The sequence below is a fragment of the Myxocyprinus asiaticus genome, chromosome 6 (genome assembly GCF_019703515.2).
Source record: "Myxocyprinus asiaticus isolate MX2 ecotype Aquarium Trade chromosome 6, UBuf_Myxa_2, whole genome shotgun sequence".
NCBI lineage: Eukaryota > Metazoa > Chordata > Actinopteri > Cypriniformes > Catostomidae > Myxocyprinus > Myxocyprinus asiaticus.
Genome location: NC_059349.1, coordinates 15,536,927 through 15,551,982, shown reverse-complemented (window position 1 = coordinate 15,551,982; position 15,056 = coordinate 15,536,927).

Genomic DNA, 15,056 nt, shown 5'->3' with positions numbered 1-15,056 from the left:
TCCACACCGTCTGCAGTCAAATTTCATTCACCGCCCGCGTGCAGAGATAATTAGTTGACAGACGAGACAAACCACACGTTTGAAGTAACAAGCAGACATGCACAGAGCTCATCCTTATTACACAGATGACTTTGTCTGTTCAGAAGCTGCTCCCTTGTGTTTTATTTGTTGACCTTAGGCTATTAAATCTAAAATGATCTTTGCTTTTTGGATTAGTATTGTTTTGCAGATGGTCCCAAAGCCAATTTGCAAATAGTTTTGTATGACTGGATCAATGCCATATTACCATAAATAAGTTTAATATTAGTTTAGTTAAAAATGGCATAACAACACTTTTTAAAAATATGTCGTTTTTGCCCCAAATATGGGTTTGACACTGCAACATGACTTACTTTCAGGGCCCGTAGCAAGGTATTCTGGGCCCCCTGACTGTATATTGCACCGGGCCCCTTTCCTGTTAAAAAAATTCAGTTTAGAATTTGTTGTGGAGCCCCCATGAACCTGTGGGCCCCTAGAATCATTAGCAACTTTCACCCCACTAACTACAGCGTTGCTTGCATTAGATAATATGATAGCATGCTCAATTTTCTGTCTGCCATTCTATGTTTCCTTATATTCATTGAAAAAGTGTTTTGTGTAGAAAAAGAGTAGTGGTTACTTGATCTTTAAAAATCAACTAGCGCAGGGCATTTGGACGTGAGTAGCCTATTTGCAAGATTTGGGTTTTTCTTGTGTGTCTTGTGTGATGGGCAAAGAGTTTTCATGATTTACTGCACTACAGCAACGTAGTTTTTCTGCTTTCTCCCTCGTGTGTCAATGTAATGCAATCAAATGCACTTACAATGTGCACTAGATGGCGCTACATTGCCAAAGTTGGGCCATGGTGACTTGTATCAGCTTGCATCTTTCTGAAGTTATTTATGATTTTCAAAAATATGTGTCCTCAAGTCAACTTTGAAAGACATATAATAGCGGTTTGTGAGAACATCTGTTGAGGTACAAAAAAAAATAAAATAAAGGAATATTCCGGGTTCAATACAAGTTAAGGTCAATCGACAGCATTTGTGGCATAATGTTGATTATTACAAAAAATATTTTTGACTCGTCTCTCCTTTTCTTTAAAAAAAGCAAAAGAATCTGGGTTACAGTGAGGTACTTACAATGGATATGAATGGGGGCAATTTTTAGAGGGTTAAAGGCAGAAATGTGACGCTTATAATTTTATAAAAACACTTTAATTCTTCTGTTAAAACTTGTGTATTATTTGAGCTGTAAAGTTGTATATATCTTTTATGGCTGTTACATTGTCATGGGAACAAAGTTGTAAAATTGGATATAACTTTACACAGAAAAGGTTAGAGAATGATTTTATCACACTAAAATCACATTAACATACATATTGTTTATGTCTTGTGGGTATACTCTTGAAACAGTTAGTGTTTTAACGTTTATGGATTGGCCCCCATTCACTTCCATTGTAAGTGCCTCACTGGAACCCACGTTTTTAAGAGGGGCAAGCCAAAATAAATGTTTGTGGTAATCAACATTATGCCACAAATGCTTTCAATTCAGCTTAACTTGTATTGAACTGGGAACATTCCTTAACCTGTTGATGCTCATTGACCCCACCCATGGGTTTGACTTTACTTTGCTTAAATGAGTTCACAGTTACTATATAGTGTGCTGTTCAAAATTGTTCATAATGTTGACAAATTATACATCTTTATAATATGTCAACATTATTAACTCTTTTTTGACTAGACTATATAGTATATGTGAACTCATTTAAGCAAAGTGAATATAAAACAACAAAAATTATTATATGAATTTACACAATAGTTTCTATGCTTACTTTCTTTTGCTCAAAACTAGACCCAAGTGCTTGACTCTATTCACTGCCCTACTGCTTTTGCAGCCTGATCTCATTAATATACGTAGCTATTTGTACGTTAATATTTGTAACATTAAACATACATGTTTTTAAGTTTAAATAGACACTAAAACGTACAATATGGACGTTTGAAATCATCTAAAATGTAATTTTTTTTATGAATTTAAAGCATTAGAAACATTCATTACAACTATATTTGATACGCGATATACGCAAATTGATTATAAATATATTTGTACATTTTTACTGTTTTATAGATATTTTAGATCCCTTAACCCTACCACAACCTCTAAAAATAACCTCTTTTCAACTATATAAAAACATGTAACAAGTAGATTAATGTACAGTAGAAATAATTTGTTACGATATATTAATTTATATATATTTTACAGCTGCTAATCCCACCCGTACTCCTAAACCTAACCATAACCATTTATTATGCATATAAAACACGTAACATGCAGACACATTTTATCACAATATTTTATTCAGTAAAATAGCAAAGTTTAGTACAAAAGTAGTCCAAAGGATGATGCGCTGCATCTGATGGCATAAATTAGCTTTGTGTAAGGTAGAGAGTAGAATTTAAATTATTAATCGCTGTAAATCTTCTCATGATGCACACCATAACAATGCTGTCATATCTCAAACATATACATCGCAGAATATGGCATGTTGCAAACGGTCATGAGACACTTGAGAACCAATGAGCATTCGACATCACTGCGGTAATACCGGTGGTCATAATGCTTCTTGTGGCGGCAATTTTTTAATTTTTAAATACGTCAAATGATGACGTTTACATGCTGTCAATACGTCAGTATTGTACGTTTCAGTGTCTATGCAAACGTAAGAGAATGTACGTTTGCTAGGACCAAACTTTACGTAAGAGTACATACGAGTTCTCATGAGATCACGTTGACTTTTGAAAGTGGCAAACTGTCCCAACTTGAGTGATCACCATAGGAAGATACTTTAACACCTCCCACGTGAGTTAATTAAAGTCGGTGGTCTTGCCACTATTGCGTTGCATTCTAGAACACTAGAGGCACATGGATATACAGAGGTCACAGCAGTAAGTGAAAAGCAAATCTAACTTGACAGAGATCTGTTAAGGACATGTAGTTCCCAGTCACTCAACCAGAGTTCAATGACCCTGCTGGGAGGAGTATATTAAAGAGACTGCTGACACCCCACCACAGCACACAGCACTCTGAGAGAATTTTATTTAGATTTTCTCATACCTAGAGGATCTTTGAGGCAAATGCTCAATGTAACCCAAAATAGGCTGTAACACGATCATTTAGAGAAAAGACAAACAATAGAAAAAGGAGTGCATTTGCTTATTGAGAAGTATCTTTTCTCAGGCTAGTTGATGGAAAGGGAAAACTGTATAAAACTAAAGTTATGAATTCGTTAACTATTTAACGAATCAGGCACAGTGGTAGAAAAAATTTAATATACAGTCAGCATTTTTGTAGAGATATTCATATAGCTCATTCCACATCCAATGTTTAAACATTACAGCTCACAAAGAAGATAAGAGTTTTGGAAATCAACCCCGTACACAAGGATTGAGCACTGACGACAGCTTAATGGCACACCATTTAAATGAGTGCATAAAATGTGCTGTAGTTGCTTTGCTGCCTGTAGATCGAGTCTATTATCAAGAGATTTCAATTATAGCTAAGTGCCCCTCTCCTCCAAATGAACCTCAGTTTAAAACTCTTTCACAATGTTCTGTCTTGTTCTGCATTCACCACCATTATGTATCACATAACAGGCTTCAGTTGCACTGTACACTTTCATTTTTAGCTCTTATCATAAGCTTATGTTTGGTGTATCACTCTACTTTATGTTGCAACAAATGCTTTTTTTTATTATTGCATATTTTACCACGTATGTAACAGGAAATTAAACAAGTACTTAAAATACGCAGTACTGTGCAAAAGTTTTAGGCACTTGTGAAAGATTTTGCATAGTGAGGATGTCTTCAAAAATAATGACATAAATAGTTTTCATTTATCACTTAATGTCATACAAAGTCCAGTAAACATAAAAAAGCTAAATCAATATTCGGTGTGACCACCTTTGCCTTTAAAACAGCACCAATTCTCCTAGGTACACCTGGACACAGTTTTTCTTGGTTGTTGGCAGATAGAATTTGCCACAGTTCTTCTATTTATTTAGGCTGTCTCAATTGCTTCTGTCTCTTTATGTAATCTCGACTGACACAATGTTCAGTGGGGGGCTTTGTGGGGGCCATGACATCTTTTGCAGGGCTCCCTGTTCTTCTATTTATATTTCCTATTGACACACTAAAGCTTAAGATATAATTAACTATCTTAAGACAAATGCTTTTGTGAAACATGTGCCTAAGATTTTTGCACAGTACTGTATATATACTTTAAGGCAGTAAAGGACATATGCACATTAGTTACAATAACAACAACAACAAAGGTCAACATCTATCATTAAATCATAAAATCTATCTGTGGCAGCAGGGGCGTGGTTGAGCGTCTGTCAGGAGAGAGAGAGTGGTAAGGGTCCATACACCTGAGCCAAATTATGACTAACACCTGTCTCTAATTGTAGTGATATTGGGGAGAGCGGCATAAAAGGACCATGCCAGCGCCAGATCGAGAGAGAGAGAGACTGCGTCGAGAGCCTAACTGTGAAGCTGATGTGTTATTGTGAAACTGATGTGTTAGTGTAAAACTGATGAGTCAGTGTGAAGCTGATGTGTTATTGTGAAGCTGTAAACCAGCGAAGTGGTCAATTAAAAGTTCCCTACCTGTGTTTGAAGAATCCAGTTCCCAGTGTCCTTCCTTGTTACACTGGTGCCGAAACCCGTGATCTGATTTGAAGACTTCATGCCCCATGGAGTCCTTCTCACTGTCCGACATCACACCCACCAACAGGCTCTGCTTGAAATCCACCAGGATCAAGAAAGCCACTTCCCTGAGGTCCTTAGAGTTCAGGCAGAGGACCGGCAGGTCATTTGGAGCCTCCTCATCCAGGAGAAAGCCCCAGCAGCGACCCCGGACAACAGCAGCCCCCTGCCCCTGCCCATGCTGTTGAAGATGGGGGTGGAAGACGACTCTGAAGCCTTCCTGAACATGTTTGAGTGTAACGCTGAAATCTGGGGCTGGCTGCGGCTCATCCCTCTGCTGTCCGGGGAAGCCCAGCTTGCAGCACAACAACTGCCAGCAGCTAATCTCCTGGTCTATGGTGATCTGAAGAAGACCATCCTGCAGCGGGTCAGCTGAAGCCCAGAGCAATACTGTCAACTGTTCCGCTCGATGGAGATGGAAGGGGCCGGTCACCCGTTTGCCTTTTCTCAGCGGCTCTGTGATGCCCGCCAGAAATGGCTGCGGGCGGGGGAACGCGACGTCGAGGGAGTGGTCGACCAAGTGGGGCTGGAGCAGCTGATCCGCCAGCATCCAGAAGGGATGGTGGAGTGGGTCCAGTGCCATCACCCGGCGTCGCTGGAGGAAGTGGTCCAGCTGGCAGAAGACCATATGGCGGTGTGCCCAAGCACAGAGGAGCAATCTCTCTCTCTCCCCTCCCCCTGTGTTTTCTCCCATCTCTTTCCACTCCCCTCTCCCTTCTCACTCTGTCCTCTCTCCAGGCCCTGTTCCTGCACCCCGGAGGCATGGAAACCCGGCGCCGAAGCTGGCTCCTCGCTTGAACTGGTTTATCCCTTTCCCGGCGACTTTAGGGTCTAACCCACTCTCTCCCTCATGTGGATTTACCCGCCCCCACAAGTGAGAGTGTAGCGCCTGGGCCAGCCTGCTGGTGTTACAGGGATCCGGAACACTTCCGGGATCAGTGTCCTGTGATGGAGCTGGGAACTGTAGTCCGGATCCCCGGTGCACCACAGGCTGCCCCCGATTGGGCTGGAGGGTACAGGATACCAGTAAGAATCAAGGGGAGTACACACCAAGCCTTGGTGGACACAGGTTATAACCAGACCACTATCCACCAATGCTTGGTTCAACACAAGGCTTTGGGCAAAACTAAAAGGGTGAGGGTGAAATGTGTACATGGTGATATTCACAACTACCCTGTGGTGACCCTTGTTATAAAATTTAGGGGAACAAAGCATAGAGTGGAGGCCGCGGTTAGTTCCCGCCTCACCCATCCACTGATTTTGGGGACTAATTGGCCTGAATTCAGAAATGTATTAAAGGGAATATGCGCGGATGGGTCCCACACAAAAGCGACGAGATGTGAAATGTGTGATGCTCTGGCAGGGGAGGCGGAGCCGGGGCCGTCTGCATCAGCTCCACATCAGGATGACATGAGGGGGGGAGAGGCTGCAGCCCCTCCCATCTTCAGGGGATTTCCCGAAGGGGATTTCCCTTTGGAGCAGTCACGAGACGAGACCCTCAAGCCAAGTGAGAGTGATCGATGGTCAACAACTCCAGCCAAATGTCGCACTTTCATATCCTTATTTTGCAATTATAAACGAGCGGTGACGCAGGGTGCTCAAACAAAGGTAGATACAACCCAGCTCTTAATACCACGGAGCCGTTGGGAAATGGTGTTCCAGGCGGCTCATTATAATCCCATGGCGGGACATGTAGGGGAAAGAAAAACACTGAACCACCTAATAGCCCGTTTTTATTGGCCAGGCATTGGCGGAGATGTCCGCAGGTGGTGTGCGGCATGCTGCGAATGCCAGCTGGTGAATCCACAGGCCACCCCAAAAGTGCCATTGCACCCTCTTCCGCTGATCGAGGTCCCCTTCAAGAGAATTGGCATGGACCTCATTGGGCCATTAGAGTGGTCAGCACGCAGACATCACTTTGTATTGGTCCTAGTGGACTATGCAATGCGATATCCGGAAGCAGTGCCTCTGCGCAACATCTCAGCATGAAGTGTTGCGGAGGCATTCTTCAAAATAATTTCCTAGGTGGGGATTCTGAGAAAAATCCTCACCGATCAGGGCACAACATTCATGTCACGATCATTACGCAAGCTTTACAAATTATTGGGCATTAAATCGATCCGCACAAGCGTTTACCATCCACAAACAGATGGCCTGGTGGAACGATTTAATAAAACCCTTAAAAACATGATTCGTAAGTTCGTGCACGAGGATGCTAGAAATTGGGACAAATGGCTTGATCCCCTGTTATTCACAGTACGAGAGGTCCCACAATCCTCCACTGGTTTTTCCCCATTCGAGCTGCTGTATGGGCAGCGCCTGCGCGTCGTGCTTGATGTCATACGTGAAGCTTGGGAGAAGGGACCTTCGAACAGTAATAATGAAATTCAGTACGTTCTTGATCTCAGAGCAAAACTCCACACCTTGGGGCAACTAACACAGGAGAATTTGCTCCAAGCTCAAGAACGACAGAACCAACTGTATAACAGGGGAACTTGGCTAAGGGACTTTTCACCGGGAGATAAGGTACTCGTATTACTCCCTACATCGAGCTCCAAATTACTCGCCAAGTGGCAAGGACCCTTTGAGGTCACACGACGAGTGGGGGATCTCGATTATGAGGTAAAGCGAACCGATAGAGGGGGCACACGTCAAATTTATCACCTTAACCTCCTGAAATTGTGGAGGGAGGCAGCCCCAGTGATGCTGGCTATGGTAGTTCCGGAGAGGGTGGAGCTCAGGCCGGAGGTAAACACAAAACACAATCACATCACCCCGGTAAATTGCGGAGACCACCTTTCACCGTGCCAACTCGCAGAAGTTGCCAAACTACAACAAGAATTTGCGGATGTGTTTTCCCCTCTACAAGGTCGCACGAACCTCATCCAACACCACATCTAGACCGAGCTGGGGGTGGTGGTATGTACCCGTCCCTACCGATTGCCCGAACATAAAAAAATAGTTCGTGAAGAATTGGATGCAATGCTCGATATGGGAGTAATAGAGAAATCCCACAGTGACTGGTCCAGCCCGGTTGTTCTGGTGCCTAAGAGCAATGGGTCTGTATGGTTCTGCGTGGATTATAGAAAAGTCAACGTGGTGTCTAAATTTGATGCCTACCCAATGCCTTGTATTGATGAGTTGCTCGATCGGTTGGGCACTGCTCGTTTTTACTCGACACTGGATTTGACAAAGGGTTATTGGCAGATCCCCCTGACACCAATTTCCTGTGAAAAAACGGCTTTCTCCACAACGTTCGGATTACACCAATTTGTGACACTCCCGTTTAGTTGTACAGGGCTCTGGCAACGTTTCAGCGCCTCATGGACCGAATCCTCAGACCGCATTTGGCTTACGCCACTGCCTATATGGATGACATCATCATTTATAGCAGTGATTGGCAGTGGCATATGCAGCATCTGAGGATGGTTCTGAAGTCGCAGCGCCCGGCGGGGCTCACAGCAAACCCTAAGAAGTGCGAAATTGGGCGGGTGGAGGGACGGTATCTGGGGTTCCACTTGGGCCACGGGCAGGTGCATCCCCAAATTGACAAGACGGCGGCGATTGCGACCTGCCCGAGACCCAAGACCAAAATGGGGGTGAGACAGATCCTGGGGTTGGCTGGCTATTACAGGATATTTGTGCCTAACTATTTGGATGTCACCAGCCCGCTGACTGATCTCACTAAAAAGGGAGCTCTAGACCCGGTCCAGTGGACAGAGCAGTGCCAACAGGCGTTTACGCAGGTTAAAGCCGCACTTTGCGGGGGGCCACTTTTACATGCACCTAATTTCTCTCTCCCTTTTGTATTACAGACGAACGCTTCAGACAGGGGGCTGGGGGCCATACTCTCGCAGGTGGTGGAGGGGGAGGAGTGCCCGTTGCTGTACATCAGCCGCAAGCTCTCCTTGAGGGAAACAAAGTACAGCACCGTGGAAAAGAAGTGTCTGGCCATCAAGTAGGTGGTCCTCACTCTCTGTTACTACCTGCTGGGGCGGGCCTTCACTCTCTGCTCAGATCACGCCCCACTCCAATGGCTCCACCGCATGAAGGATACCAAAGCATGGATCACCCAGTGGTATCTGGAACTCCAGCCCTTTAAATTCAAGGTGGTCCACAGACTGGGAATGGAGATGGCTGTCGCCGACTTCCTGTCCAGAAATGTGTTGGGGGGTTGGGGGGGGGGGGGGGGTAGGAGTGTCCGGATGTCTCCCCGGCCTGAGTCGGGCGGTGGGGATATGTGGATGTGAGGGTGTGGTCGAGCATCCGTCGGGAGAGAGAGAGCGGTAAGGGTGCATACACCTGAGCCAAATTATGACTAACACCTGTCTCTAATTGTAGTGAGATTGGGGAGAGCGGCATAAAAGGACCATGCCAGTGCCAGATTGAGAGAGAGAGAGACTGGGTCCAGAGCCTTACTGTGAAGTTGATGTGTTATTGTGAAACTGTAAATCAGAGAAATGGTCAATTAAAAGTTCCCTACCTGTGTTTGAAGAATCAAGTTTCTGCTGTCCTTCCTTGTTACACTATCATTAAAAGGTTTACTGTAGAGGTAATTATGAGCAAGCACCTAAAGAAAATGAGTGCTGCACTGCATTGAGGCTGGTCAGAATGTGTCATAAGGCAATGCCGAGAAAAATAATAAATAGGTCTGGCTCTCTAGATTCATAAGCAATGAGACAGTCCAGCACCTAACAGCAGGATGCAAGATAGACAAGCAAGTATCATCCCCAACCAACTCAACACTGATCATAGATGAGGTGCAAGAAACTGCAGTGGTGCAATAGTGTCTGTGTCAAATAACGGTAACATCCAGAAGAAGGAGCAGAAGACCCTGGAGAAACGCCAGCGGCTGAAGGAGGAATGAGAATAATGTGGCAAGTTAGAGCAAGTGAAGGTAGTTGTGCTGATAATAGTGACTCTCAGGACTGGGACATACCAGCTGGAGATTGGCTCGATCAGATCATTAAGATTTCAGTACAGAAGAGGAAAATCTCAACTAAAATAAGATATTGCATCAGATTATCAAGCAACTGGTTGAGAACATAAAACTGAGAGAACAAGAGCACACTTTTGTCACATATTGTCACATTTTTAAGGCAAAAAACAGACATCTAAAATAATGACTGCTACAATACACCTTTGATTTCACGTAGTCAATAAGACGAGTTAGCTGTCTATAACACCACAGCACACCATTCCCATCCCTTGCAACTTTTTAAGTTAATTTTGACAAGTGAAACTAGAATTAAAATAAGATTTTTACATTTTCTAAAAAAAAAAATAAATAAATAAAAATTGTGCTTGCCCATGCGAAACTCACCACCACAATGCTAAACATAGACAGTACAGGAAGAGATGGGTATACTAATGAATGGGTTAAATCGTAATGCTGAATCTGATGGCTATTTGAATGGAAGTCCTGCCTTAAAGTTAAAAGAGCCAATCACCTTTTTGATTATTAAATCATCTGTCAGTTTACTGAAGAATGTGGATGCTCATTAGTTAGAGCAGCCTGAAAAGTAGCCCTTTTTGTGTGATCTGAGCTAAGGAAGCACAGTTTATGACAATAGTGTGTTCAGAATTTATTGCAAAAACTGAAATATTTTAACTGATCGTAATCTTGACCAAACGTTTTGGAGATTTTGGTCTTTCCCCATTCAAGTGCATAGGAGTTATAGCCTATTTGTATCATGTTTGTATCCAATAGAGAGACAGGAAATGGCTACCTGGAAGCGTAACAAACATGGCTGCCGAGTGACTTGACTTGCCTTAAAGGGATAGTTCACTCAAAAATGACAATTCTTTCTTCATTTACTGACCCTAATGCCATCCCAGATGTGTATGACTTTCTTTCTTCTACAGAACACAAACAAAGATTTTTAGAAGAATATCTCAGCTCTGTAGGTCCATACAATGTAAGTGAATATTGACCAGACATTTGAAGCTCCAAAAAGCATATAAAGGCAACATAAAAGTAATCCATTACTCCAGTGGTTTAATCCATGTCTTCAGAAGCGATATGATAAGTGTGGGTGTGAAACAGATCTTTTACTATAAATCTCCACTTTCACGTTCACATTCCTTCACATTTGGAAGATTTTTAGAAAAAAAGGACTTAAATATTGATCTAGGGTCTATGATGCTATAGGGCATGACAATGAATTACCGTTGTTAAGGTGTTCTGAGTGGTTGTTAACTTTGCTATGTGGTTTCTAGGATGTTCTGTGTGGTTGCTAGGTGGTTACTTACTGGCTTGAGTCAAATGAGCCCACTCTCAAGTATCTATAATATTCTGGTCTCTAGATATGGCTCGAGGATGTAAGTAAGAAGGTGTTTAACAGCCGGCACAAAGTTTTCTGAAAGTTCAGGCTGGCAAGCCATTTCGAATCATTGCAAATAACTCAAAAACACCACCTTTTTGGCCAGATTTTGTACGAAGTGACATCTTTGAGATGTTTATGATGTAGAATGTTTGTAAATCTGATCTTTTTAAGATGTTTAGCAGATGTTAACTAGATTGTGATGCTTTCCAGATGGAAAGATCTAAAACAGACATCTCGTAGATGTATGTGTGCTATCTGTGACACATTTGTCCTTTAATTTTGCTAGAAGTATATTGGCACCTTTATTGTTCGCCAGATGAAAATCAACTGATCGCACAGAAAAGTAATTGCACATCTTTCCTCAGCAAGCCCCATACAGTAGCCTATCATTCATTTAGTTTCACCAAAGTGTAATACATACAGTTAGGGGGTTTGACTCAACAAAGACCACTAATTAAATTATTTTGACTGATGGCAACATTATTTCCAAAATTATCTAATAATTTTTTATTTTTTTTACTGTCAGGAAAATATTTTATCATGTTTAGTATTCATGTTATTCAAATACTTCCATACTTCTCACATAACTGATGTAATTTCTTGTGGCATCAAGGCTCAGCTGGCATTGTTATGTCCTCTTTCTATCACCAGAAATTCACACACAGAAAATTACAGCCACTTAGTGTAAATACCTTCAAAAAGCTGAGTACAATATAATGATGCAAAGCTGCATTATGATTGGTCGATACAATTACACAACCTTAAATCATTAAATAAAGCGCATTGACTCAGCTTGGCGGGTAGCGAAGTCAGCAATAAAACCTTATAATAAACACGCGGAAAAACAGAAAGCCCTGGACTTAATTGTGATTGTTTTCTGCTGAGCACAAACCGAGAGAACATGGACTCATCAATCCTTGTTCTAATTCAGTCAATAAAAGAAATTCCTCGGCCCTTACGCGCCCCCTTTACATTTCCTGCCATCATTTCAGCCCTGTTTCAGTGTACTTTATTAATGTAATGTAATAAACATCAGAAGGGAGTAATAAAAGAGAGCAATATCCACAGAAGCCCTTATTAAAGTTCCTTCATTTCCATAACAAAGAAAAAGTCATCTTTTATGAGCAAGCATATAGACTGGTAAATATAATGCAGACGAGTAAATATTCCCTCCTTCTGTTATGACTTTTAAAGGGATGAAGAGACCCGCATTTCAGCGTGAAAATTGGACCATGTCTAACATTTGTTTATTAAAATTGCCAGCAGAACAGTTTCTATTTTAATGAAAAAACAACACACACAAAAAGATGCCGTTTAACTAGACAAAAAAATTATATTAAAACAGTATTTCTTATTTTCTCATTTACAGTTTCCATTTGTAGGGAAATAAGATGTATGACTTTTAGTATGAATTTTAATTATTGTCTTCCAATCTTCCATCCCTTTAGCACTCTCTATCTCTCTTTCTCTGGGAATTCACTTCAAGTTTACCACAAACTTTTTTTTTTTTTTTTTAACCCAAGACAGCAGTCACTGCTGCACAAACAAAGAAGTGAAACTTTAAAAACAATACTGTAATGAAAACTGAATGAATGATTAAAGGCTGAAAGCATATCAACCTCAAGCCACAAGCCCTCATGTAAAAAGCATGCTTTAGCACACTGTTATTATTCATTAAAGAGCATTTGGAGATGTGAAGACCTACAGTCTAATAAGTGCATTCTGTGTAAATAAGCACACACAACACAATATCCCCTCATATTTTTATTACTTCTTTCACAGAGAGGGAATAAATAAAAAGAAGAAAACATGGTCTATTAGGGAAACAGGGAAAACAATGTCAAGTCGGCCTGCTTGCTACAGTAAGTGAAGCTTTAGGAGGTTTACAAGTGCATTAAGGTGCCTTCCTCGACTCCAGTAACATATCTTGGGGCAGCAGCTATAAATCATCTCTGCACCCAATACTGTGCATAATGTCCATTATGGAGCATCTGGATAAACAGCAGTGAGCTGAGAAGAGTCTGAGGGTTGCTAGCATCTTTGACGTGTGTTCGGTCACAGCAGAGCGGCTCTTGTTTGCCGCTAGCTGCATATCTAAAACCAGATTTTCCATTCCTCTGACATTATTTAAATTTGGGGGTAGTTTTGCGGAGCCAGACTTTTGACTTGCAGTATAAAGTCTGGTCCTCATTGCAGCTTCTTCTGGTCAGGAATTGTCCATTTAGGCAGGAAGAGACCATCTGATCAACATGTAAAGCGACCAGTCAAAGTTGGTTTCGTTGTTAGGTGTCATTTAGGGTCAGGGTTTTCTGAAATATGTAGATTATACCACAATAATAGACCAGTATGTAAAAATTATAAATGGAATAGCATGCCATGGGATGCCACAGGAATTTCTAATGCATTTTATGAGCAGCATTACAAGAAATATGCATGTCTTGTTCTACAGCATAACAAGGATGTACTGTAAATCTACAGGTTTGCTGTAATGTATCTTATGTTCTAGAACAAAATATGAAAGTCTCTTCAAATAATGTTAACCACAGACCTTATTGTACTCAAAAATGCTATAAAAACCTGTTAGAAATTCCAGAAGAAACCCAACCCACGTACATCACCCAGATGTATTTGATGTGTGTGTTCTGGAAGACATATTTTGGTAGCACTTTATTTTACAGTACACAGTAAAAAATTGCCAAGATTTAACTGTCATTTTTTTACAATAATATACTGTTTTCAATACTTTACTGCAAAATCAATGCAGGCTAGGTCATTTTCTGACACAACACATCAAATTACTGTGAAAAAAAGATCATATTGCATTATGGGAAAATTATGTTTTGTTTGAAGTTACCATTATTGTGTTTAGAGTTCCCTTTGGATGAGGACCTTATCTAATTTATTTCAAACTAATTTCTCCCAGTTGGTGCAATTATGTTTAAGAACACAATTTATTGTACTGTGATGCATGGAGAAAATAGTCATTTTAATGGTTGACTTCATATTGGACCATGAAGTATAAACCACACCATATGATGCTTTAGGGCTATGACTAATAAAATATGCATTCCTGTTAAATATATTACATTATTTATAACTAAAAGTGCAACTCGCTTTTGGCGCCACCCTGTGGACATTTTTTAACTCAACAACACTTTGTTCAAATTTCAGTAAGCACAGACCGATTTCAGCAACTTTTGACCTCCTGTCACCAAATTTACAGTGTGATCAGTCTGGAAAGGCAGCAGACAGCAAAAAAAAAAAAAAAAAAAAAAAGAAAAGAAAAAAAAGAACCTTATAAAATCAGGCACTGGTCTACAATGATACTGGTTTACTATGGCATGTCTATTATGATATAATGAAATATTTGAAATTTATATGATACTTGAAAATAATTGAACCTGTTTGTATGATCAATGGAAGACTGGGGAGTTTTCAGGACACTGGATTGAAAAGTATTTTATTATTATTATTATTATTTTTTTATTTTATTTTTTTATTTCATTTGGTAATGCAGCTGGTGAAGAAATGACAAACTTCACCTTTATGAAATTTTGGATATTGATAATCAATTTGGAAAAAGAAGAAACCCAATTCAAACACAGGCCAAGACTGGACTGTTTTTCTTATACTGTTGTTACACAAGTTTAATAATTATAGCTTTTTTATTTTTGATTTGATCTCAAAGGACCTCAAGGTGAGTCCAACTTGTTCTATGTATTAATAGTAGAGGATGACTCAAATACTTGCCCCACCTGAGTTGATGAATAGAAAGAAACATGTTTTCGCATGCAATGTAGCTGGTGCATCAACCTCCAATAGCTTTTTCCCCTTGGCTTCGACTTTATGTTTACTGTTTGTTACATAATTACTACACTACTTACTGTAAGGCTAGGATTTAAATAATGAAACTTTTCATGCACCAAGCCAATAGAAAAAGTTTCAA